At 49.4% G+C, this 25945-nt stretch overlaps 2 protein-coding genes across 3 annotated transcripts in view; one reads left to right on the forward strand and one right to left on the reverse strand.

Annotated features, from left to right (window-relative positions):
• PARPBP (PARP1 binding protein) overlaps positions 1-25945 on the reverse strand; it is a 122451-nt gene that overhangs the window by 65077 nt on the left and 31429 nt on the right. The window lies entirely within an intron of this gene.
• LOC127047652 (uncharacterized) overlaps positions 1-25945 on the forward strand; it is a 172868-nt gene that overhangs the window by 53335 nt on the left and 93588 nt on the right. The window lies entirely within an intron of this gene.

The raw sequence follows: 25945 nt of genomic DNA on the forward strand, positions 1-25945 counted from the left end.
TGCCAAAGCGTTTGAAAAAAAAATCTACAGCCTACACAGTGCTGCGTGACAAGCGTAATGGGAAGCCAGAGACTCAAACGGAAACTCATGGAGGGAGGGAGGGGGTACTGAGGACTCCAGCTATCCCACAGTCTACAGCAGTCTCTGAAACGTATTTTCATTGTTGGCTGAGCTCCCAATGCCTGTAGGTTCAAAACACATTGTCCAGTGTGATTCAGGTAATAGAACGTTAATTTACTCCACTCCCCCTCCCGTGAAAGAAAAGGGAAAGAAATCATTTCTTGACTTCTTTCAATGTCACCCTATGTCTACTGAATGCTGCTGGTAGACGCGATGCTGCAGCAGTGAAGAGCAGTATCCACTCCTCTCCCCTGCCCGGTGGCAGACGGTGCAGTAGGACTGGTAACCGCCCTTTGTTATCAACCCGTGAGTGCTCCTGGCTGGCTTAAGGTGAGGCTGGCCGGGGGCGCCTGGGTGACAATAGGAATGATTCTCAGTCACTCCCAGTAGATGGTACAGAACGGTATAGAAAATAAGCATTCTGTAGGTCAAGGGCTGTATACCAGTCCCCTTGGTCTAGTGCAGGTATTACTGTGCCTAGTGTGACCATCTTGAATCTTTGTATCCTCACGAATTTGTTCAGTCGGCATAGGTCTAGCATAGGCCTCCATCCCCCAGTCTTTTTCTGGGTCAGAAAGTATTGGGAATAGAATCCTTCCCCCAGATGTTGTGTCGGCACAGGTTCCACTACGCCTAGTTGTAGAAGGTGAGCCACTTCTGTGCAAAGTAAGCACTCGTGAGAAGGGTCCCTGAAGAGGGACAAGGAAGGGGGAAGGGTCGGAGGGTAGGTTATAAAAGGGATGGAGTAACCAGACTGAACTATTTCCAGGATCCAACGGTCCTGCATAATCTGCGGCCAGACAGTTGGAAACCCTGAAGGTGGTGGCCAAATGGGCAAGTAGGTGGTGGAATCAAGAGGTGGTCGTGCAGACCCTCAACCAACGCTTCAAAATTGTTGTTTATTTCCCGATGGGTGGAAAATAGTTTCTTGTGCTTGATTCTGTCTGCGATTAGGAGGTTTAGCACGATTCCTGGTTACATTGTATGGTTAGGATTGAGGCCAGTAATACTATTGCGTGCGTGGTCTTTGATAAGGTTGGTATCATCGTCTGCTGGGAAGGGATGGGTGAATGCCCAAGATGCACAGTGTCGCTCTAGAATCTTTCACGGTGTGAAGGACTTCGTCGTTTTTTGTGGAAAAGAGGTTATCCTTATCAAAGGGGAGGTCCTCCACTTTGGTCTGCAGGTATTTAGGGATGCCAGATGCAGACAGCCATGAAGATCTGCACATAAACCACAACAGCTGCAGTAGTAGGGGCTGCTGTGTCTGCTGTCTCTAGAGATGCTTGTAGGGCCATTCTTGAAATTAAATTGGCCCTCAACAAGGACCGACTTGAAATCTGCTCTCCTATCCTCTAGAATATAAGAGGCAAATTCATAAAGTTTATTGTAATTATCGAAGTCATAGCTTGCAAGGAGGGCAGAATAGTTAGCAATTCTGAATTGTAGAGTGGAGGACGTATAAACCTTGCGACATAAGACGTCAAGGCATTTAAGGTCCTTGTCTTGCGGGGTGGGTTGACAGTGTGGCTGTTTTGTCCTTTGTGCAACTGCATCCATAACAACAGAGTTCGGTTGTGCATGAGAAAATAAAAAAAGTCAGCATCCTTAGTGGAAACATAGTATTTAAGTTCAGCCTTTCTGGAAGTTGGCAAGAGAGAGGCTGGAATCTGCCAGAGAATGTCAGCTGGTTCCAGGAGTGCATCATTTATGGGGAGCGTGATCCTAGAGGGCACAGAGGGTTGGAGGATTTTGAGGAGTCTTGTGTTGTGTTTCCTGAACCTCTTATAAGGGGATGTCTTGGCTCAGTGCCACTCTCTTGAAAAGTTCTTGAAATGGTTTACAGTCGTCCATGTTCTGCAGAGGCAAAGGGAAGAGTGCTCAGTCTGGAGTTGATGGAGAGTTAGGGGTTGGTGAATCAGGATTTGGTTCGTAGCTCACATTCTTGCGGGGAGGGGAGGTTTCAGCCACTCTAGAAGTAGACAGAGCTGGAGATCGAGGCGCAGAAGGAGGTAGAGGTTCGGTAGAAGGGGCTTGAGGGTGAGTGGCAGTAGGAGCTGGCCAAGAGTACCACTGAGGCCAAGGCATAGGGTAGGAGAACTCAGGTTCTACCCATTGGGGGGGGGAGGGAGGGGGGAGAAAAATAGGGAAGCTGAGGCTGGTGGTTGTGAGCCTTGACCTGAGGTGGAAAAGGTTCCAGTGGAGGAGGTGGCGCAGGTGGGGAAAACTCCACCTGCTGCTGCATATCAAGTTCACTGTCAGTAAAGGTAGCCAGGTCAGGTGGGGAGAGCGGCTGTTCAAAAAGCATGCCCTGTGTATCCAGGAGCAGGGAATTAGATTCAGGTGCCACTGAAAGGTCACATTGACTGAGAAAAAGACGGTTACTCACCTTTGTAACTGTTGTTCTTCGAGATGTGTTGCTCATATCCATTCCAGTTAGGTGTGTGCGCACCGCGTGCATGTTCGTCGGAAGATTTTTACCCTAGCAACCCCCGGTGAGTCGGCTGGGTGCCCCCTGGAGTGGCGCCGCTATGGCGCCGGATATATACCCAAGCCGATCCAGCCACCCTTCAGTTCCTTCTTGCCGGTTACTCCGACAGAGGGGAAGGAGGGTGGGTTTGGAATGGATATGAGCAACACATCTCGAAGAACAAGTTACAAAGGTGAGTAACCGTCTTTTCTTCTTCGAGTGCTTGCTCATATCCATTCCAGTTAGGTGATTCCCAAGCCTTACACAGGCGGTGGGGTCGGAGTGAAATGTGGCAGAATGTAAACTGCAGAGCCAGAGGCTGCAGCATCTCTTGACTGTTGAACCAGAGCATAATGCGAAGCAAAGGGATGGACCGAGGACCATGGAGCTGCGCGACAGATCTCGTGGGTAGCTACACGAGCCAGCAAGGTGGCAGATGAAGCCTGAGCCCTGGTAGAATGCACGGTGATGTGGCTTGGGGAAATGTGAGCCAAATCATAACAAGTGCGGGTGCACGTCATCACCCAAGATGACATCCTCTGAGAGGAAACAGGTAGGCCTTTCCTTCGGTCTGCTACTGCGACCGAGACTTGGGGCGTTTTACAAAATGGTTTTGTCCGCTCAATATAAATGTGAGCACTCTACAGACGTCCAGGGAGTGCAATTGTTGCCCCCATTGCATTGAGTGTGGTTAACATGAAAGGCCGAAACCACCTTAGGGAGGAAAGCCGGGTGTGGTCGTAACTGCACCTTGTCTTTGTGAACATAGTGTACAGCGGAACCACCGTAAGAGCCCTGAGCTCGGAGACTCGTCTGGCCGATGTAATGGCTACCAGGAAAGCTGTCTTCCAAGACAGGTATAGCAGCGAGCAGGTCACTAACGGCTCGAATGGGGGAGACACAAGTCTGGTTAAAACCAGGTTGAGGTCCCAGGTTGGGGCTGGGCGGTGTACTTGAGGGTGTAAGCGCTCCAAGCCCTTCAGGAACCTTGAAACCATGGGGTATGAGAACACAGAACGACCACCTTAGCCTGGGGGGAAGGTAGAGATGGCTGCCAAGTGTACCCTCAGCGATGACACCACTAGGCCCTGCTGTTGTAGGCCAGAGGGCAGTCCAAAACAGAGGGGATGGAGACCTCAGTAGGAGTAAGATCAAGTGTTTTGCACCTGTAGGAGAAACGCTTCCACTCGGCCAGGTACGTTGACCAGGTGGAAGGCTTCCTGCTACCCCGGGTTAGTCAAGCAGCAGCCACACTGTGAGTTGAAGAGACTGCAGGTCCAGGTGGCGAAGCCTGCCGTGGTCCTGAGTTATGAGGTCTGGGTGGAGTGGCAGGGAAATTGCATTGGCTACTGACAGGTCGAGCGACATAGTGTATCAGTGCTGCCTGGACCACGCTGGAGTGATCATGATGATGCGCGCCCTGCCCCTGCAAAGTTTGAGCAGGACCCAATGAGCCAGGGTGAACGGTGGGAAGGCATAAAGGAGTTGGCCCTTCCACGGCATGAGGAAAGTGTCCAAGATCGATCCCAGGGAGAGACCTTGGAAGGAGCAGAACCTCGGACATTTCCTGTTCTCGCGATAAGCGAACAGGTCTGTGTGGGGAAAAATCCCCACTTCTGGAAAACAGAATGCATCACATCAGGGCAGAGCGACCAATGGTGAGACAGGAAAGACCTGCTGAGTTAAAGCGCTAAGGCGTTCCGAACGCCTGGGAGAAAGGACGCTACCAGATTTATCGAGTGGGCTATGCAAAAGTCCCAGAGATGGATGGCCTCCTGACAAAAGGAGGAGGACCATGTCCCTCCCTGGTTGTTTATGTAGCACATGGCCATTGTGTTGGCTGTAAACACGGAGACACCACGGCCTCACAGCTGCTGCTGGAACCCCTGGCACGCCAGGCGGACTGCTCTCATTTTTGGACATTGATGTGGAACGCCAGCTCCTGAGAAGACCAAAGGCCTTAAGCTCGAAGGTGACCGAGGTGAGCACCCAAGCCGAGAGATGACGCGTCCGTCGTCAGGGACAGTAAGGGCTCGGACGGATGGAACGGCATCCCTACCCACACCAGGGAGGGAGTTAGCCACCATTCTAGGGAGCCTAGGGTGCTCAAGGGAATGGTGACTATCATGACCATTGGGTCCCTGTACGGGCGCTTCACAGATTTGAGCCAAACTTGGAGAGGACAGAGGCGGAGCTTGGTGTGTTTGGTTACAAACTTGCAGGCAGCCATGGGACCCAGGAGACCGAGACAAGTGCGGGCCGAGGTCATTGGGAAAGTCTGCAGACCTCAGATGATTGTTGCCATCGCCTGAAACCGCAGCTGTGGTAAAAAGGCTCCGGCTAGGTCGGAGCCCAGGATAGCTTCTAGGAAGTCTAACCTCTGCGTGGGAACCAGAGTGGATGTTTCTATAGTGATCATCAGGCCTAGATGTGTGAATAGGTCCTTGATGATGCCCACATGCTGAGTGACTAGTGTCTCGGAGTCTCTTCGGATAAGCCAATCGTCCAGATACGGAAAACGCATATCCGACGTCGGCAGAGGTGGGTGGCGACTACGGCTATACACTTGGTTAATACCCGTGGGGCTGTAGCTAGAAGCGGAGGTATCTCCTGTGCGGAGGGAAGATGGCGATCTGAAAGTACGCGTCCTTCATATCGAGGGTGGCATACCAGTCTCCATGATCCAAGGACGGGATAATAGTTCCCAGACATATCATGCGGAATTTCAACCTTATCATAAACTGGTTGAGTCCTCGCAGGTCTAGGATAGGTCTGAGACCTCTGTACGAGTTGGGGATTGTGAATAACGGGAGTAAAACCCCTTACCCTTTCGTCCATCGGCGTCTGCACCTCTTGTAAGAGGAATTGCTCTTGAGAGGGGTCCCTGAAGAGGGACAGGGCTGGAAAAAATTGAAGGTGGTACCCATACTCCACCATGTGTAGGAGCCAGCGATCTGAAGTTAACTGGGACCACGCCAATCCAGCCTGTAACTGGTACGCCGCTCTCGGGCGCACCTTCGCAAGTTCGTCTTTGGTACCAGTGGTGATTGCGAGGGACCTCGATCTTGGCCCTCTAGGGGTCCTGACGGTCGTCTGCAACCACCTTGGCCGCGCCGTCTGCCAAAGACCTGTCTGTGGCTAGGCACAGAGTACGGCAGTGTGGCTGGGGATGGAAAGGCCTGTTTAGGTCGTCGGCGTATGCATGCTGAGAGAGCGCATTAGGACCCTGTTGTCCTTCAGGCTTTGCAGCCTGGGGTTGTCTTCGCCGCGAAGAGGCCTTTACCATCAAATGGTAAGTCGTGAATGGAGGTTTGAAACCTGAAGCCATGAGATGCTCCTCATGGTAACACCCGATGTCAGAGCCCTGGCTGCTGAGTCTGCTGCATCCAACGAGGCCTGGAGGAAAGCTCTGGCCACCTTTTTTCCTTCCTCCAAGAGGGCAATGAACTCTTGGCGAGAGTCTTGAGGGAGAAGCTCCATAAACTTATCCACCGTCACCCAGGTGTTATAATGATATGGGCTAAGCAAGGCTTGTTGATTTGCCACGCAGAGCTATAAGGCCCCTGCAGAGTACACATTGCAGCTGAGTAGGGTCATTCGCCTAGTCTCCTTCGATTTCGGGGCTGGCGCCTGCTGGCCATGCCACTCCCTTTCCTTAACAGACTGAACAACTAGTGAGCAGGGAGGAGGACGGACATACAAGTAGTCGTACCCCCCATAGAGTACCGGCATTCGCCTGGATGGTCTGAATAAACAGGTAGGGCCCCTCTAGCGGGGCAACCGCCGATAGAATGTCCACTACTGGGTCCCCTACCTCCGGGACCTTCTCCACCTGGAGGTCCATATAGAGTGCTACCCTCCTTAGGAGGTCCTGATGGGCTCTCAGGTTGTTGGTGGGCACATCAGAATCGCGGTCCTGAGCATAAGAGCTGTCCGTGTGGGATGACACTGATGCGTGTCCGGATGGCCATGGAGGTGCTGAAAAATCATGGTCAGAGTCTCTGACTCTACCGGACGTTGCCCAACTCCGCACCGGGGACCGGTACCAGGGGGCGTACCGGTACCTGGAACAAAATCTGGACCTGCCACCAGAGCAGTGCCGGGAGGTCGACCGAGATCTCGAGGCTCGATGTCAGGAGCGGCTATGGGAGTCACGGTGCCTGTAGCGGTGCCGGGAGCTGGAATGGTGCCGAGAGTAGTGGGTCGGCGAACGGGACACCGACTGGTGCAGCGAGTGCAACCGGTACCGAGGAGGAGAACAGCACCGGGACTGCAATTGGCGTCGGGAGCGGGAGTGTCGATGGGACCTGGAGCGTCTGCAGGACCATGATTATGAACGGTGCCGCTCTGCTGTGCCGACAGAGGATGGTCGTATCAAGGAAGGCTTGCCAAGAGACTGTATTACCCGCACCGGCGGTGCCGGGGGTTCAGGCAGCATCTACTCTGTTATGGCAATGAGATCCCTCGCTGCTGGGAATGTCTCCGGCATGGAGGGAACAGTAAGCTCAACCATAGAGCGTACCGGGGAGCTGTCAGGCACCGAATTCGATGGCCCTCGTGGGACCGGGATCGACGGTGCCGACGTCGTCAGTGCCTCAGCAGGTGTCGGTGCCGGGCAATCCGACTTAGACAGGCGCTCTGGCTGCGGTGCAGTTGGCACGGAAGCAGCAGGAGCAGGAAGCTCAACCAAGGCGCGTGCTGGGGAGCAGTAAGGCACTGGATTCGGCGGCCCTGCGGGACCGGAATCGACAGTGCTCACGTCATCGGTGCCTCTGCCAGTGCCGGGCGATCCGACTTAGACGAGCTCTCTGGCTGCGGTGCCGTTGGCATGGAAGCAGCAGGAGCAGGGAGCTCAACCACGGCGCATGCCGGGAGCTGTCAGGCACTGGTAGGAGGAGTCGTGGGCTCTCTCGACCTCGGAGAGAGGGAGCGATGCAGAGTCGACTTCGGTGCCGGCGACGGCCAGTGCCGAGACCTTGGCAGTGCCGGTGGGGTCTGGTGCCGTGGAGGCGCTTCTGCTCGCCGATTGACCAGGGCTCGGTGCCGAAGGTGGAGGGATTAGTGAAAGTCCCGCTCCATTCTGGTCTTGGCTTAAAAGCCTTGCAAATGGGGCACTTAGCCGTGAAGTGCAATTCCCCAAGGCACTTCAAACAGGAGTCGTGCAGATCTCCTGTCGGCATCGGCTTGTGGCAGGTCGAGCACGGTTTAAAACCCGGTGAGCCGGGCATGGGCTCCGGCACTGGGTGCGGGGAAGGGGCTACTCCCCGAACCCCGCTAACTATTACTAAACTAATTATGCTAGTAAAGAAAAAACATAACTATATAAATATATAAGGATTATAACTATATAACTATTTACACAAGAACTACGAGTAGCTAGGGAAGTGGAGGTCAGCTAAGCCGCGCTCCACTGTTCCAACGACCGACACGGACAGTAAGAAGGAACTGAAGGGTGGCTGGGTCGGCAGGAGTATATATCCGGCACCATAGCGGCACCACTCCAGGGGGCGCCCAGCCGACCCACCGAGTGTTGCTAGGGTAAAAATCTTCTGACGAACGTGCACGCGGCGCGCACACACACCTAACTGGAATGGATATGAGCAAGCACTTGAAGAACTGTTGCTCCTGCTCCTTGGGCTGCACTGAGCATGATCTGCACTCAGGCGCATTACTGAGTTTGAGTTTTTCCGGTGCCGCGGGTCGCTAGGAGGTGCTCTGTAGAAGGTCCACTGCCAGTACTAGAGCAGCAGGCAGGCTCAGTGCCAATGTTCTTTTCAGCACTGGGGCAGAGTGCGCCGTTGGCACCGTGTCTGTTTTCGGTGCTGAGTGGACTGGCGCTGAGATCTTCCTGGTACGGGAGATCGGGTCCCTGCCTCTGTGCTCCGCAGGAGCTGTGGCTGAGGCGTTGTGACAGCCTGAGGCTCCTGCCTTCTGCACTGTCAATACAGAAGGCAAGGATCTCGCAGGAGACCTTTTACCCTTGTTAAAGTCTCTCCTCAGAGACTGTTGCGCTTCTTGCCTCTGCTCCTGAGAGTGTGAAGCCATGCTCCCAATTGGTTCAGATGTGGCTGGGGAGCGTGAGGGAGAGAGTTTCACTTTCCCCATCTCCGAAGGCGGCTGTAGAAATTTTTCCATTAATAGCATTTTAAGTTGCAGGTCCCTGTCGCGACGAGCCCTGGTCTTGAGGCTTGTAGTGTGAAGGCACTTTACGGGAACGTGTGTTTCGCTGAGGAACTTCATACAGCATGAGTGCCCATCAGACCTTGGCATGGAGAACTGACAGGAAACACACTTCTTAAATCCTGAAGTCCCTGGCATTATGAATTAGAAATGGCAGGGGAGAGTGTCTTAGTGGAAGACAAGCCTGAGGTGAAAAAGTTTTTTGTTTTTTTTTTAAACTAACTTACTAAATTATTTAACTATTCTAATAGAAGGGAAACTACTGGGATGTTACTAACAACTATTCCTATGTTCTTTGCAACTGTTTCCTAGAGAGACCAAGCAAGAGAATCAGCACTGCCTTGAGTCCTGTCTTCAGCCGAGGACGGTTGAGAAGGAACTGAGACGAGGGTGGGACGCGCGCACTCAGGCAGATTCTAATAAGACCACAAGATGCCAGCTGAGTGCGTGTTCCCCGATCAAGCACTGCTACTGAAGATCTCTGATCAACGGCGCCGGGACGCACCATCACCTAAGAGTGGAGCACCCACAGGGACAGCACTCAAAGAAGAAATATTGTTGGAAGATTGTTGGTCGATTGTTTGGTCATTTGACTGACAGGCGTGTGTGTGGCCTCCTAATAAACACAGGCCCTCATGCTAGAAGTAGGCAATAAACTGTGACCCCGGTTGGAGATGCCATGACTTGGGAGGCCACGAAGATGGACTACGTTGTTTATCCAGAGCTGGACTCTTTTCCCAGTGGAGGGTAAACCTATGCAGGGAATTAACTGAACCATCTTAGCAACGCAAATCAACCAACCACAATCAGGATGGTCATAAAACCACTGGACTCTGGTAGTTCCATTACAAAGTCCATGGAAATGGCCTCTGAGGACCAAGATAGGGTGTCTAAAGATTGGAGGAGGCTGCAGGGTTTCTGACATGAGATACTGGTGTGGGCACAAACCTTGCAGGAAGCTACAAAAATCTCTCTCATGGGGCCCATTCAGGGCCAGCAGAAGAAATGGGACATGAATTGTTGGATTTTAAATCACCCTAAATATCCTGTCAAAGTAGCATCATGGCACAGTTGAAGAACTGCTAATCACAGGTCCAGAGGGAACACAGAGGCATGTGATCCCTTCCTGTGTGTTGTGCATTTCTTTGTTGATAATAGCCAACTCATTGGGCACAATTCCAGACACAGAGGCAGAGTGGATGAGTGTAGACAGGTCCTAGCAGCCAGTTGTATTAAGGAAGTTATGAGACTTGAAAACGTGAGCTAGCTCTGGACTGGGGTCTCATGGGTCAGAGCCATATCTTTAGGACAGCCGCTGGCACTACCATTCCTGGCTCCAAGGCTGTAGGTAAAAGGTAAAGTTGAACTGAGAGAAGAATAGGGCCCACTGGAGCAGTTGTTGGTGTAGGGCCAAGGCCATACACAGGTACTCCTGGTTCTTATAGTTGATAAGCATTTGGACTAGATGGCAGGCCCCTTCAAAGTGGTATCTCCACTCTCCAGTGGGGGTCTTAATTGCCAAGTGTTCTTTTACAACAGGCCTGCACAACGTGCAGCCCACATGGGCTCACTGTGCAGCTCGAGGGCAAGCAGCACAGTGAGGCTGTCTGTTTCGCCCAGGGCCGGTGCAACTGTCTGAGATTTTTTCTCCTCCCCTCACACAGAGTGTGGCACGGCTGATTGGGCGACTGGGCCCAACTTAGCTGCTCCCATTGGCCTCCAGCAGGCAGAGTCTCTCCCCCACTGCCACCCTCTTCTGCCTCAGCGTCACGCTGCAGCACTCTGCAGGGGAGGGGCTGTGTGCTCGCCAGCTTGTTTGGTTGGATCCACATGAAACCAGCGGCTAGAGCGGCATGTTGGTAAGCGGAGTCCCGGGGGGCAGTCAGAGAGCAGGAGGGCGGTTAGATGGGTCGGGAGTTCTGGGGTGGGGGGGCTGTCAGGGGCGGAGAGTGGTTGGATGGGGCATGGGAGTCCCAGGGGTTTGTCTGGGGGCGGGGGGTATGAATAAGAGTTGGGGCAGCCAGAGGACAGGTAAGGGGTAGAGTTCTAGGGGGGGAGTTAGGGTGGGGGGGGCTCAGGAGGGGGCAGTCAGGGGACAAGGAGCAGGGGGGTTGGGGGTTCTGAGGGAGGTGGGAACTGGAACTGGGGGTGGGGCAGGGCTCAGGTGGGGCTCTCTTCCCATCTTCTTTTTTGATTGTTGAAATACGGTAACCTTAAAAAAAGTGGTGCCCTGGCTCGTCAGGGAGGAGCCGCCTTCCAGAGGCACCGGAGAGACAAAGTGTCAGCTTGCAGGGGCGGCAACCCCCAGCCATGGAGGAACCGGCGAGGCACAGGGGGGTAGCAGCTCTGCAAAAGTGGAGGCACCGCTAGCGGGGAGCAGCCACACACACCCCCGCCCCTCCTGCAGCCTGGCGTTCCCCCTAACTGGGGCTCCTGCAGGCTGCAGCAGATGCATGTGGTTGGCAGGCCCCCTGTGCCCCCGGCTCCTCCTTCACCACACTTGGGCTTTGTTGCTCCCGGGTGTGTGAGGCACCCAGGCACGGGGCACTGAGCATGCTCCGGGAGGGGCAGTGGCAGCCCACACTTCTGGGAGCTGCAGAGCCCAGCACGGCAGGGGAGTGCATAGGGGGCCGGCACCCATATGCATCTGCTGCAGCTTGCAGGAGGCCCAGGGGAGAGGCGGGGGGGGGGGGCCAGGCTGAAGCCTGGGCAGAAGGGGCAGGGGGCATGGCTGCTCCCCGCTAGCTGTGCTGCCACCTTTGCAGGGCTGCTGCCCCCCTGCACCACGCCAGCCCATGGCTGGAGCTCACCACTGCCACAAGCAGGACGCTCTGGCTGTCTGGTGCCTCCAGAAGGCAGCTCCTCCCTGCCGAGCTGCTGCAGCGGCCCAAGCCTGGCAAACCCAGTGAGTGGACTCGGGGCGGAGGCTGCTGGGATGGGGTGGGGAGAGCAGAACCTGAGCTCTATAAAGGCTCATTGGGATTTGGGATTTGCTTCTCAATGAACCAAAAAGAGATGCAATATCTCTCATTAAATTTGCAAGGTAATTATGAAAAGTACAAATGTTTTCTTTCAACAGATCAGGTGTTTTTCATTTTTCCATGATTGATTAAAAATTAAAATAATTTTTAAAAATTGTTTGCTTTAACTGAAAAATTCTTAATTAAGTATCACACTTGCCCCTCCTCCCCCCAACCTTCCTTTCTGGCCCACAGTTGTTTCGGTGGGGCAGCGCTGGGGAAGGAGGGTTTGTTTCCATGGAGTGGGCAGCACTAGGGGGGTGTGTGTTGTGTTTCGGGGGAGGGGGGAAAGAGTGGTGGTGTTGCGGTGGTGCTGGAGCAGTGGGGTTCGACCCTCAGATGTTTTCTTTGGAGTAATATGGCCCTCGCCGCTTTACAAGTTGTGCAGGCCTGCTTTACAAGATCTTGTAGTTTTGCTCAGCAGGGATGAACTTCCTTGAGTAGTATGTGATAACGTGCAGTATTTTCCCAGATGCATGCCTCTGGGAGAGGACTGCCACAAACACTATATTAGAGGCTTTGGCTTCCACAGTGAAAGCTTGCATCACGTCAGGGTAGACCAATACTGGAGCAGTAGTGAAGACAGGTTTCAACTGCCTGAATGTGCACTCAGCCTCAGGCAACCATGGAACTGGGCATTTTTCCCAGAATAGGGCAGTGAGGGACTCAGCTTGGTTTTGAAGCATTGGAAATGAACCCCCAGCATAAATTTGTGAAGCCTAAAACACGTTGTAGATCACACATATTGCAAAGGATTCCCCAGTTGCAAACGGTATAGACCTTGTATGGATCCAGCTTGATTCCTTCCGGGTCCATGATGAACTCTAGGAACTCTGTGAAGGTCTGATCAAATGCACACTTCTCAAGTTTAGCATAGAGACTATGTTCTCAGTGTCTACAGGATTGTGTGGATGTAAGTGGTGTGTTGGTCCAAATTGTCTGACAAGATCAATATATCATTTAAGTACACCCCCACAAAACTGGTCCAGTAGGTCTCATAGTACATCGTTAATGAAGGGCTGGAATGTCACTGGGGCATTAAATCAGTCTGAAAGTGGCCATAGCAGGTTCAAAAGGCAGGTCTTCCATTCATCCCCTCTCTAAAATAAGCTCCTCAGAGATCCAGTTTAGTGAATACACAAGGAGCACCCCTGTGATCCAGCAATCAGGAAACTGGGCACCAGGTAACAGTTCCAGATTATCTGACAGAGTGCTCAGTAATTGAAGCAGAGGCCGCCATCTTTATACAAAAAGGACAGAGGTGCCAGCCAATGAAGTCAACTTGTAGACAAACCCCCAGGCCAGGTTCTCAGAGAGATTCTTGCAATGCTGCTAGTTCAGGCTTGACCTTGTGTACATCTGTCCAAATGGCATCTTCACTCCTGGCTGAAATTCTACGGACAGTTGTAGTCCCAATATGGGGGAAGGGTTTCCACATTCTTCTTCTCAAAAACGTCAGTATTCTTATAGTAGTTGGGGGAAAGTTCCAGAGTTCCCACAAAGGGGGTTTCAATGCGGGCAACTATATCTGTTTGAGACCTTCAATGTGTACTGGCCCCTCACCATCCTGTTGGCAGAATTCCTATAGCACAGCAACTTTCTGCTCTCACCAGCATAGAAAATTTCAGCCCAAATGGTTAAAGTTTAGCAAAGTTATAAGCAACTGAAAGAGGAAATAGGAGGCAACCTTATCATATGCAGTGTTACCAGACCCAGCCATAATTAAGATCACACATTGGATATAGGTGACAAGTAATGCTTGTTTTAGAATACCAGCGCTCTTCTTCTCCTAGCCCCTTCCCTTCAACCACTGATTGTAATACGGAGGATTTCTTTAATTTTATATATAAAGGGCTGTGTATACCAGTTCAGCAATTTAGCAGTGCCTGGAGTCCACTCCTGGCAAAAAAGGTTCTTCTCTGTCTTCGCAGACATCCTGCAGAACACTGCTAGCCACAATAATATGGACATCATTGATGACACTGGTATCCACATGGTTTGAATGCAGCACTGTAATAGGGCGTCTGCCCCACACTGGCATGTAAGGGATTAAAAGAGGCCTGAGGAGGCAGCGCAGGAAGCAGCCAATAGGAGAGCGGCAGCAAAGAATAGCCAATCAGAGCCTAGCAGGCTCACATAAAAAGGGCTGAGGTCCAGAGGTGGTTAGTGGCTGCTGTGAGCTAGAGGAGAGGACTGTGTCCCTAACAGGGCCAGCGCTTCCATAGGGCACCAGGATTTGGGAGGGTGGCATTTTGCCGCCCTTGACGGCGAGAGGTCCTTCCGCGCTCTGGGTCGTCGTCGGCAATTCTGCGGCGGGTCCTTCACTCGCTCCGGGACCCGCCACCAAAGTGCCCTGAAGACCAGGAGCGCGGAACGACCACCCCCTGCCGCATAATTGCCGCCAACGACCGGGAGCGCGGAAGGACCCCTGCCTAGGGCGCCAAAAACCCTGGCACCACTCCTGCCCTAATAGGCTGCAACCCTGCAGGACCTTGGACAGAGCAGTGCAAGCAGAGACCTGGGGAGTACAGAAAGAGTTCCAGACAAGTTGCTGCAACTGGGTAGGGTGCTGTGGCCACAGGGAAGCGGCCCAGGGAAATGCAGCAGTAGTTGAGGCAAAGGAATACAGTAGGTGAATGCAGTTCACTGGGTCAGGACCCAGAGTAGTGGGTGGACCTGAGTCCTTCCACTCACCACTGAGGAAGTGGTTGCACAGAGATTCCCCCTTCTAAGGTGGGGTGGGGGGAAGAAGGAGGGTAACTTGGATGGTGGCACGGCCAAAAAGCTGAGTCATAAAGTGGACACTGAGTTTCTGGGAGCTGTAGGCAGGAGCAGAGACAGAGTGCTGGTGTGCAGACCGCGGAGGTGAGCATCAGCCTCAAGCTCATCCCCAGCATGACCAGGAGGAGGTGCCAGTATGACACTGAAGGACTGCACCCCATGACAAGCACCAACAGAATTTCAATCTGCCAAATGCACACGTCACCACTAGCCTACAGTTACTGAGTGTAGTTGAATCTTCCTTTGCCAGGCCCTTCTGAAATCAGGGTACAGTTTCATAAGCCGTGGCTAAAGAAGTTAAGAAGGGTCCACTCAAATAGTAGGAACAGTGACTCCATTTATAACAATGGCATTTGGTGCAAATAATGTCATAGCTTATCCATGAAGGTAAAATTCCGATCTCTAGGATACCCTTACATCATGCACCAGTGCATCCCACATTAGTGTCCATGAATCTGTCTCATTAGTCAACCAGGGCCTGCATAACAATGGAGCAATACCTGTTACAATTTATGTATTTCACATGCTCCTTGCAGGGGACAAACTATGGTCATGAGTGCCATATCAATAACCCTGGCCCAGTCTGAAAAGTTCATTCTCTCAAAGCCAGCAATTATTTCATACCCTTCACCTTTTTAATACCCTTCACCTTTGGGTAAATCCTAGTCTTGATTGCTCCACAAAAGCTCCACCACAATTGACTTGCCAACTCCAGACTGGCTAGCAACAGGCCTGTAGCAGCGTGGTGTAGCCAACTTCCAGATTATTCTAGCAGTTTTGCTTCTGGACCGGCATGACATCCCTCATGCATGTGTCCTGGCACTGGAGGGTCAGGGCAAAGCTGATCACAAACCTCCAGGAATATCTGAAGGGGAAGAGCATATTTGGATACAGACTGGCTAACCTACTGAGGAGGGCTTTAAACTAGGTTCAAAGAGGGCAGGTGACCAAAATCAATAGGTAAGTCCAAAAAAATGGAGACCTGGGAGAAGAGTCAGAATTTAGGGAGAGCATGGGCTGTTACAGCAGGGATGAAGGAGAGACAAGACAGAACTGGAAGGGGAGAAAGAGGGGGGGAGAGAAATAAAATCAGTATTTTAGGGTACATCTACACTACCCGCCGATCTGGCAGGTAGTGATAGATCCATCGGGCTCAATTTATCCTGTCTAGCGTAAATGCAATAAGTTGATCCCCGATTGCTCTGCCATCGACTCCTGTACTCCACCGCGGCAAGAGGCAGAAGTGGAGTCCATGGGGGAGCAGTGGCAGTCGACCCCATGCCATGAGGATACGAAGTAAGTCCACTTAAGATTCATTGACTATTCTCGTAGCTGAAGTTGTGTATCTTAGATCAATCCCCCGCCCCAGTGTAGACCAGGCCTTAGATGTCTGTACACTAATGTGAAAAGTATGGGGAATAAGCAGGAAGAACTCAAAATGCTAGTAAATAAACACAACTGACATAGTTGGCATCACAGATTGACTTGGTGGGATAATACTCATGACTGGAATAATGATATAGAAGGGTACAGCTTACTCAGGAAGGACAGGCAGAGAAAAAAGGGAGGAGTTGTTACCTTATATATTAAAAATATATACACTTGGACTGAGGTAGAGATGCAAATAGGAGATAGACTTATTGGAAGTCTCTGGGTAAGGATAAAAGGGGTAAAAAACAAGGCTGATGGTCTATAGTAGACTCCTACCATGACACCTTATCAGGAAGAAGAGGTAGATATAGCTTTTTTTAAACAACTAAAAAAATCATCCAAAGCACAGGACTTGGTGGTGATGGGGGACTTCAACTACCCAGACATCTGTTGGGAAAACAACATAGCAAGACACAGATTATCCAACAAGTTCTTAGAATATATTGGAGACTTTTTTTATTTCAGAAAGTAGAGAAAGCTACTAGGAGAGAGGCTGTTCTAGACTTGATTTTGACAAATAGGGAAGAACTGGGTGAGAATATGAAAGTGGAAGGTAGCTTGGGTGACAGTGATCATGAAATGATACAGTTCATTATTCTAAGGAATGGTAGAAGAGAGAACAGCAAAATAAAGACAACGGATTTTAAGAAGGCAGACTTTAGAAAACTCTGAACTGGTAGGTAAAATTCTATGGGAAGCAAAGTCTAAGGGGGAAAACAATTGAAGACAGTTGGCAGTTTCAGAGACATTAAGGGCACAAGAGCAAATTATCCCACTGTGTAGAAAAGATAGGAAGTATGGCAAGAGACCACCTTGGCTTAACCAGGAGATCTTCAACGATTAAAGATTAGTGTCCTCCAAAAAGTAGAACCTAGCTCAAATTACAAAGGCTGAATATAAAGAAATAACAACAGTATGTAGGACAAAATTAGAAAGGCCAAGGCACAAAACGAGACCAAACTAGCTAGAGACATAAAGGGTAACCAGAAAACACATTTTACAAATACGTTAGAAGCAAGAGGAAGTCCAAGGACAGAGTAGGCCCGTTACTCAATGGGGGTGGAGGGGGGATAATAGGAAGTGTGAAAATGGCAGAGGTGCTTACTGACTTCTTTGTTTCAGTTTTCACTAAAAAGGTTCGTGGTGATTGGATGTCTAATATAGTGAATGTCAGTGAAAATTACATAGGATCAGAGGCTAAAATAGGAAAAGAACTAGTTAAAAATTACTTAGACAAGTTAGAGGTCTTGAAGTCACCAGGACCTGATGAAATGCATCCTAGAATAGCGGTTCTATACCAGGGATCCAGGGCCCACTGTGGGGGGGTTCTATATCAGTGGGTCCACCAAGCAGGGTCGGCACTAGACTTGCTGTGGCTCAGGGCAGAAAGACAAAGCCTCATTACATGGGGCTGAAGCCTGGGCTTCCAAGCCCCGCCACCCAGAGCTGAAGCCGAAGTCTGAGCAACTTATCTTCACAGGGCCCACTGTGGCGAAGGGTCCAAAACAATTGTCCTGAATTGCCTAGAATACTCAAGATGACTGAGATGTCTGAGCCATTAGCAATTATCTTTGAAAAGTCATGGAAGACCTTTGCACTTCATAAAAATAATTTTGTACATTAGAAGTAATTAGTCCAACCCTTTTAATGTATTTTAAAACTGGCACCATTTATGATCAGCAACTTTTCCCCCTAACATTTTAAATGCCAAAATACAGGTTAGCATCTGTTCTGTAGTATGAACTGACAGACACAAAGCAGTTTTGTGGTAGTTTCCAATATTCATTTAAACAATATTTCTGTTTCACTGAATTGCAATACATTGTAAATGTTCCAAAGTAACTGAAAACAGAGACTTACCTTACAATTTTTCATGTAACCATGAAAGTTTAAAGAGTCCCTATATAAATGGAAGGTTTACTGAGTATATTGCCTCTGCAGATCCACACTCTTAAGAGATGGACAACTCTGAGCTACAAGTTCCACAGCAGTTCAGAATGCAGATACTCTGAGGCCACCTGAACTCCACCAAGTGGATCCAAACATTCAGTGTAAGGCTGTATAAAGCTCTGCAACCACAACTGCCTCATTTTCTCTCTTACCTAAAATACAATCATCTAAGCCTTCAAATGTGGGTGTGGCTTTACAATGGCAGAACACAAAGTAAGAGAAATTGAGTCATTCCTTCTCAAAAGAAAACCTATCCACTGACCTATACTCATGGTCAATTTCAGCCTCAGGCTGAATAAGCTGCATAAGCAACTGCAAAAATGATGGTTCATGGGGCTCACACAGATCCTCTTGAGAACTGCATGTTGACCAAAACTGTTGGATCAGAGGGCTTGAAGAGCCTGAAGCAGCCACTTATTGCTAATTCTAAGAGCTGTGCAACAGTGCCACTTAGTGGCTAGTTTTACATAGGGAAGCCAGGGCCCCACCCAGGCACAGCAACCCTGCTGCTGATCTACTCACTCTGCTCCTCCCTAAACTCAGAGATGTATATGACCACAACCATCACAAACTCCAAGTGTCAGACCATGGGGCTGCAGCTTATTTACAGCTTTTAGAAGCCTGGAAACTTCATGATGGCATTCTAGAGAGACTGAACCTTAATGTAACTGGCACTGAGACCCATCTCCAAACTGGTCTGAAGGAATAAGGATCTTCAGAACTGTTAATACAGTGGATTTATGGATTTTTCAGAGTAGAACACCAAAAGAAATTACCGTCTCCAAATCCTCAAGTATACAGAAAGGTGTCAATTTCACTGGCAATGCCTCATTGTGTATATTTGCTTATCATGGAATCATTCAGATTCATGTGTTGCACAACTAGACTAGGCATGCTGGGCTCTGTTACCTGGTTCTTAACCCAAAAGTCATCTATAACAAGAAACTGAATATATTTGTTAGCTCCAGGGCCTCCTCAACCATTTCTTAGTGGCAAGGATGATGGTTCCTTGAAACTTGGCAATTTTCTGTAGAACCCTACAAAGGTAGGGTTACTGAAGAGAAGAAGACAAAACAGTTCAAAGTTCCAGGGAATTGCAAACATATTTATTCTGCTGGACTCAGGTTCTTTGAACCTGCTGAAGAATTCTGTACCTTTTCATAGGCTTGGCAAGTAGGTCAATTGACTGCCTATTATGGTCAAATACTGTCACATATTCCAGCAAGATTGCCCTGGCATGGCACTTTGATGCAATCAAAAACCACCTATCTTTTGGCAAGCCTACTTATATATCTCCATCACTCTCTTTTCTACATGCTAATGCCCCCTATTAGGAAAAAAGGGAAAGTTGGGCATCTTGACTGGCTGCAGTCTTCTAGAACAAACGCTGTATGTATATCTTTATTTTTATACAAGGCCATGTACATGGTTATTTACAAGACATATTAAGCTAAAAGACATGGTCCCTGCCCTGAAGAGTTTACAATCTAAACTGACCAGATACACAGAAATTAACTCCAAAAGGGAGTGGGGGTGGGAGAGGAGGGTTCACAGTCATTAAGCCTCCTTCCACAAACACAAAGAAAATGTACACAGCCATTAAGCCTTTTCCTTAAGCAAAATCATCTTAACTATTAATACCAACTCCCAACACTTCTCCCATCCTCAACAAAGCAAACAATTCACATTAAATACCCATGTAAATAAGCCCTCACTCCTCCCCCTCTCAACAAATATCCCCTTCATAAACCATGTGTCCACCTCCTGCATATATCCCCAACCAAACCTTGCAGATAATATGAAAAGTTCTATGCTAATAATGGAGCTGACATCACATTTATATTGAGGTCCCTCCCTCCCTTCCTGCTCTTGTCGTCCTCCTGCTGTAGTTGAGCCCATTGTGTTTGCTGCATGGAGGAGGAGGGGCTGCCTATCCCCTCTCCCTCTATGTGATGTGGAGTGTCTAAGCATCCTAGGACCGATGGGGCAGTATGCCTGAAAACATTTTGATTGTCTGGAATCTTCTGGAACAGCAGCAGTTACACACAGAACTAAACGGCTACTGGTTGATTAAAATAGAAGAGATATTTCATAATCTAGAGAGCATTCCAGAAAGTAGTGAAACATTAAAAACCAGTGACCATAAATTATGCAGCCTTGGAAAGTAAAAAATCATTTATATGGAAATTTTTTACTAGACATGAACATGGAAAAACTGTTATAGCTAAAGTACAAGTTCTGTTCTTTTGAGTACGTGACATTAGATAGAACGGAACAAAACTTGCTGCATTCTTGAGATGTGTCCAGTTTCTGTCAGAACAAAATTATTGCATTGAAACAGCAAGAAAGGGAAAACTAGTCTGCATCAAAATTTGTCTTCTTCTGTGCACAACTCAATCTTTTGCGGCAGCATCTTGAAGCACGAAGTCTGCTGATGAAGACAATGATGTGAGTGACAAGGATAGTGACCCTAATTCCATTTCTTCAATCTTCTGATAAGATTTTTGCTGCTTCATCTGGTTCAGCATTGAAAAACTTCTACTTCTGGAAAGTCTTCAGACGTTCATCAAATCGGTGTTAAGAGGTTTTTCTGGTAATAAGACATTCTATCCAAAGACAAAACTTGACAGTCTGTTTGCTAAAGGTATTTACACCAGCATTACACCATTTCATATAGTTGAAAATCCTTATATGCTAGATTTTTTTCATAAATTGTATCCAATGTGCAAAATACCAAGTACGAAGTGGCTTGTGAGAAGTCTTCTGAATGCTGAAGTGATCAATGTGAAAAGGAGTTGGTGTTCTTATTGTGCAAGCTCATCATGTGTGTCTAGTGCAGAGGTGGGCAAACTACAGCCTGCAGGTCACATCCGGCCCACGGGACCCTCCTGCCTGGCCCCTGAGCTCCTGGGCCAGGAGGCTAGCCCCTGGCTCCTCCCTCATTGTTTCCCCTTCCCCACAGCCTCAGCTCACTGCGCAGCTGGTGCAATGGTCTGGGCGGCGGGGCTGCGAGCTCCTGGGGCAGCTGCAGAGCCTGGCCTGACCCTGTGCTGCGCAGTGCTCTGTGCTGTGCGGTGGCGTGGCTGGCTCCAGCCGGGCAGCGTGGCTGTAGTGCCGCCAGCCACTGGTGCTCCAGGCAGCGCGGTAAGGGGGCAGGGAGCAGGGGGAGGTTGGATAGAGGGCAGGAGAATTCAGGGTGGTTGTCAGGGGGCATGAGTGTGAATAGGGGTTGGGGCAGTCAGATGGCAGAGAACAGGCTGAATGGGGGCAGGGGTCCCCAGACAGCAGTCAGGGGTGGGGACTCCAGGGGCAATCAGGGGACAGGGAAAAGGGGTGGTTGGATGGGGCAGGGGTCCTGGGGGGGGAGGGGGGCCCCATCAGGAATGAGAGGAGGGATTGGATTGGGCAGCAGAGGGCAGGAGTTCTAGGGGCTGTCAGGGAACAGGTGGGTTGGATGGGGCAGGAGTCTGGGGCCGGGCCTTATCTGGCTGTTTAGCGAGGCACAGGCTCCCATACAATTTCCGCGAGTCGATGTGGCCCCCTGGTCTAGTGTCTGATGGATGGAGCAATATTCAAAATGAGGGTGTCATCAGCTTCATGGTAACAACTCCACAACTAGAGAGTTTTACTCATAACAATGTGCAACTGAGCATCACCACGTAGCCCAATATATTGATGACTAGTTTAAAAATATAATCAACGAATTGGGTCCACAAAAAGTTGTTTCTGTTGTGGCAGAAATGCAGCTAACATGAAAGCAGCTTGGGCTTTTTGTTGATGAATGAGAATCCATACCTTCTGCATTATGAATGTGCTGTTCATATAATACAGCTTTTCACTAGCAATGTTGAAGATCTGACAACTTTCTCATCTCATGTCAAAAATTAAAAGCATTGTTAAGTTTTACAAAAAAACAAACAAGTACCAGCAGCCATTTTTTCCAGCACAAATTTAGTTTCATCCACATTGAGTAAGCCTTGTTATACTCAATAGGTATCTTCTATTATAAATGTCTCAAAGATCTTAAAATATGCAAGAAGGCTCTTCACTCAGTTGCTGCTGAAGAAGGGATGGCTTGGTGTCACCCCCAGTAATCTAAACTGAAATTCTTGACTATGCCTGAAGGATGCAGAATTTAAAATTAATTTCATTGCTTAAATCTGTAGCTCAGTTCATTCCGAAAATGAAAAATGATGGTTCTATTCTGTCTGATGGCAAGAACAAGTTCCTGGACATTAAAAAACACATTTGTGAGATACTGAACACAGTCCATTTACAGAAGCTGAAGAGGGGGAAGAAAAAACCCAAAATAATATCACAGCAAAATCACGTGACCTTTCTGATGATGAATTTGATCCAATTTGTGATCTCAGAGTGGCTGTTGTAAATTTTAAAGGGATATACAAACAAACAAAAATACAATTCTGATGGAGGTAGCGACTTATAAAGCAAGCAGCAGACTGTTCAGTCATAAAACAACATGAAGTGCAATCCCAGCAGATAAATCAAAACAACTTGCTGCTTCCTCGCAGAAAGGGTCATGTCCTCCTAGAACTCTAGCTACAGTGGCAGAAATTCTTTTAACACTTCCATGTACTACAGCATATGTGGAAAAAAAACTGGTTGATTTGGGGAATAATTCATTTCAAAACCAGAAATATACTGGAAATATACTGAATAATGGTCCCTAGAGAAACTATGCAGAACTTCAACCTTACCATGAATTTGTTGAGTCCGCACAGGTCCAGGGGTTGGTGCCTTTGCGGGACGGTCCAACACGGGATGGAGCTCTGAGAGAGGCACAGGTAGTGCCGGCAACTGCAAGGGAGCAGCAGGTTGTTTATGCTGCTTCAGTTCTGGAGACAGCGAGCGGCGCCACACTGGTAGAAGTGCCAGAGGTGTCCGGTGCCAGGAGTCTTTGCCAGTGTCCGGAAGTGGTGCTGACCTTTCTGGTGCCACAAGTGCGCTTCGAACTGATGAGGTCAGCACCGGGTCTCAGCCAGATGTCCTCAGCTCCGCACCAAGTGCCGCTTCCATAAGGAGCGGCTTCGAGCGAAAGTCCTGCTCCTTTTTAGTCCAAGGCTTGAATGCCTTACAAATGCGGCACTTATCAGATTGATAAGATTCCCCAGGCACTTCAAACTGGAGTCATTGGGGTCTCCCATAGGCATCAGTTTAAGGCAGGTCGAGCATGGTTTGAAACCCGGAGACCTAGGCATCAGCCAGGGTACCAGGAGGGAGGGGCCTCTTATCCCCAACTACATTTACACTAAGAACAATAACTATTTACTACTACTGAAGAACTAACAACAACTACTTTTAAAACTATAAACAAGTGCTACACTAGAAGCTAGGGAAGTGGAGTTCAGCTAAGCCGTGGTCCACAGTTCCAACGACCGTCACAGGCGGTAAGAAGGAACTGAGAGGGCGCTGGGTCGGCTGGGGTATATATCCTGCACCGTAAGGGTGCCACTTCAAGGGGCGCCTTAGCCGACCCACCGAGTGTTGCTAGGGTAAAACTCTTCCGATGATCGTGCACATGGGGCGCAAACACCTAATTGGAAACAATATGAGCAAGCACTCAAGTAAGATTCTGCCTCTCTCCTGCAACTACAGGTTGAGAATGTACCATTAGCCAGTATGAGGGGCTTCTCAAGGATCCATACCACTGTAGCTACAGGCCGTATGAGAGCTGCTGGAGCTGAAATGGTTCCTTTCCTTCTCTGACTAGGTTTTCTTCTAGAATTGGAGTCAGCAACACAGAGAAGCTGCTGCCGCCACTGGAACAGTCCCTTTGAACTCCCTATAGTGGGAACAGGAAGATAGCTGGATTTTCCAACATGAACTGCTAATGCTGGTGCCTGTGCACACTCCTGTGTGCCTAAACAGACTCCTGGAGACTTCCCAAGTAGCTAGGGATTTTGACTGCTCCATTCTCTTTCTCCCTAGACTCTGATGAAGATGGAACTGGGAGGATCTAGTGTATTGCCGTTTCTGGGAATCAGCCTAACTGCCTGAACCAGGGCAGGACAGAATCTGCACATGCTCTCCTTCTCCCTCTTCCCTGGAGTAGGGATAGCTGTGGAGACCATATCCTTCCCGGAGATGAAGGCTGGAAGAAAAAGACAGAAGGAAGACATCCATGAGAGCAGGTAACTAAAAGGTCTACATATGGGACTGGAATACTTGCCAGGTGCCCTTCCTGGGGTTTGCAGACATGTACTAGAGCCAACCCAGCTCTAGCAGCAACTTCTTTGCCTCCACAGGGTATGGGGCTCCTGGACCTGAGATTTCCCAGTTGCTCCGATACTGGTAAGTCCCCTTTTGGCTGTTATTTCTTCTACCTCTTCCTGGACCTTACAGTAGCCTCCTGCGTCTTCGCCTTCTTAGATATTTCTGCCACTCCAACTGCAGCTCCTCAGCCTCAGTTCATTCTTACCCCCTCCCATGATCCTTAGGCTTCCTGTAGTTCCAGTGATTCCTTCCCCTCTGTTCCCCATGAAAGCCACATAGTTCCTGTCTCAAGGTTTTGATGCAAAGGGATCTGGTCTCCACAGCATCCATAGAAGATGCCAGCTATCTCACCTTGCTGGATACCCATTTCCCTGTCAAACACCCTGCTCCAGCAACTGCTCTCCAAAGTAGCCTGTCCTGCTCCTTAGCAGCCACCCAGCCTCTCCTGAGTACATGGATGCCTAAACCAAAGACTTCTCCATTGGCTCAATCTCTGGTAATCTCTGCTCTTGCAAGGGCTTTCTGGCTCCTTTCCTCTCCCCCAGCCAGGTCCAACATCTCGGTAATTAATAGAATATACCATGTTTGAAATAACCGCACTAACTGGAAGCAGAAGATCAAGTCCCAGCCCAGACTCCCTCTGTGTAGGATGTAAAAGAAGTACCCTGCAATATTGCGTGTGCATGTGCATGCCTCTCAGATGAGCTGCAGAACATGGGCCCCAATTGGTTATAAAAAGCACCAGTAGTCCTCCTCCTAGGGCCCCCCTGCAGAGTCTCTCTCTACAGCTGTAGTCGCTCTCTCCTTATAAAGCTGAGCACAAGCCAACAGTTCAATTGGTCTCAGTCAGTAAAAGTGGGGGTGCAGGGTCCATCTGCCCTCCTCAGTGGCAGTTTTCCTTCCATTTTTACTACTGTGGCCTAGAAAGCCTAGGATCTCTCTGGGTTCAACAGAAACATTGTGTTGTCTCTCAGGGCAGGTTTCGTCATTGTTTTACTCTGGCCCTTTTATTCAGAGTAAGTGGGAAGAACGGGTTTGAAGTTCTCACTCTAAGTGTTGGGCCACCTTCAGGTTGTTGATTTCCCACAGTAAAAATCTAGGATACCTATACGTATTTTGGGATATCACCTAGGATACATTTGTCAAGCATCTTGTTTTCTTTAAGCCCACCTTACTATTTCTGGGAATCCCATCTGGATCCTTGTTCTTCCTTGCCTCTCTTACTTACCCTTACATGTGGGAGAGAAGACTACACAAATAACACTATTTACTCTGTCCAATGGAAAAATCAGCATCTAGCAACAGTATCTTCAGTCAGTGCTAGAGGTGCAACCAAAGCACCCCAATCCTCCTTCCTCCCTCTCCCATGCCCCTTACAGAATAGCACAGAGGAGAACTGCACTGGATGTTTTCTGTGCAGCAGTAGTGGTGACTATAGAAGAGTCCAAAGACAGATCCTAAGTAAGGTTTTACAAGTGCTAACAAAAAGAGGATTCGCCAAAGAAACAAAACCAGACACTGAACCACTACAATGATAATGACTGTATGGTTATCAAGATATATAGAACCGTTGTGAGAGCATTTTACATCTTGAGGATACCGCTGGAAACTACAGCTCAGAAAACCAGAAACCACCTGGAACTCAACAACTACTGGAATAAGCAAGAAGCAGGGATAGCTAGAATTTATCCCTGAAAGAGACCACAAGACAGAAGACAACAATCAAAGATTCCTATGGGACCTAATGTGCACACCAAGG

The sequence above is a fragment of the Gopherus flavomarginatus genome, chromosome 1 (assembly GCF_025201925.1).
Source record: "Gopherus flavomarginatus isolate rGopFla2 chromosome 1, rGopFla2.mat.asm, whole genome shotgun sequence".
NCBI classification, from domain to species: domain Eukaryota; kingdom Metazoa; phylum Chordata; order Testudines; family Testudinidae; genus Gopherus; species Gopherus flavomarginatus.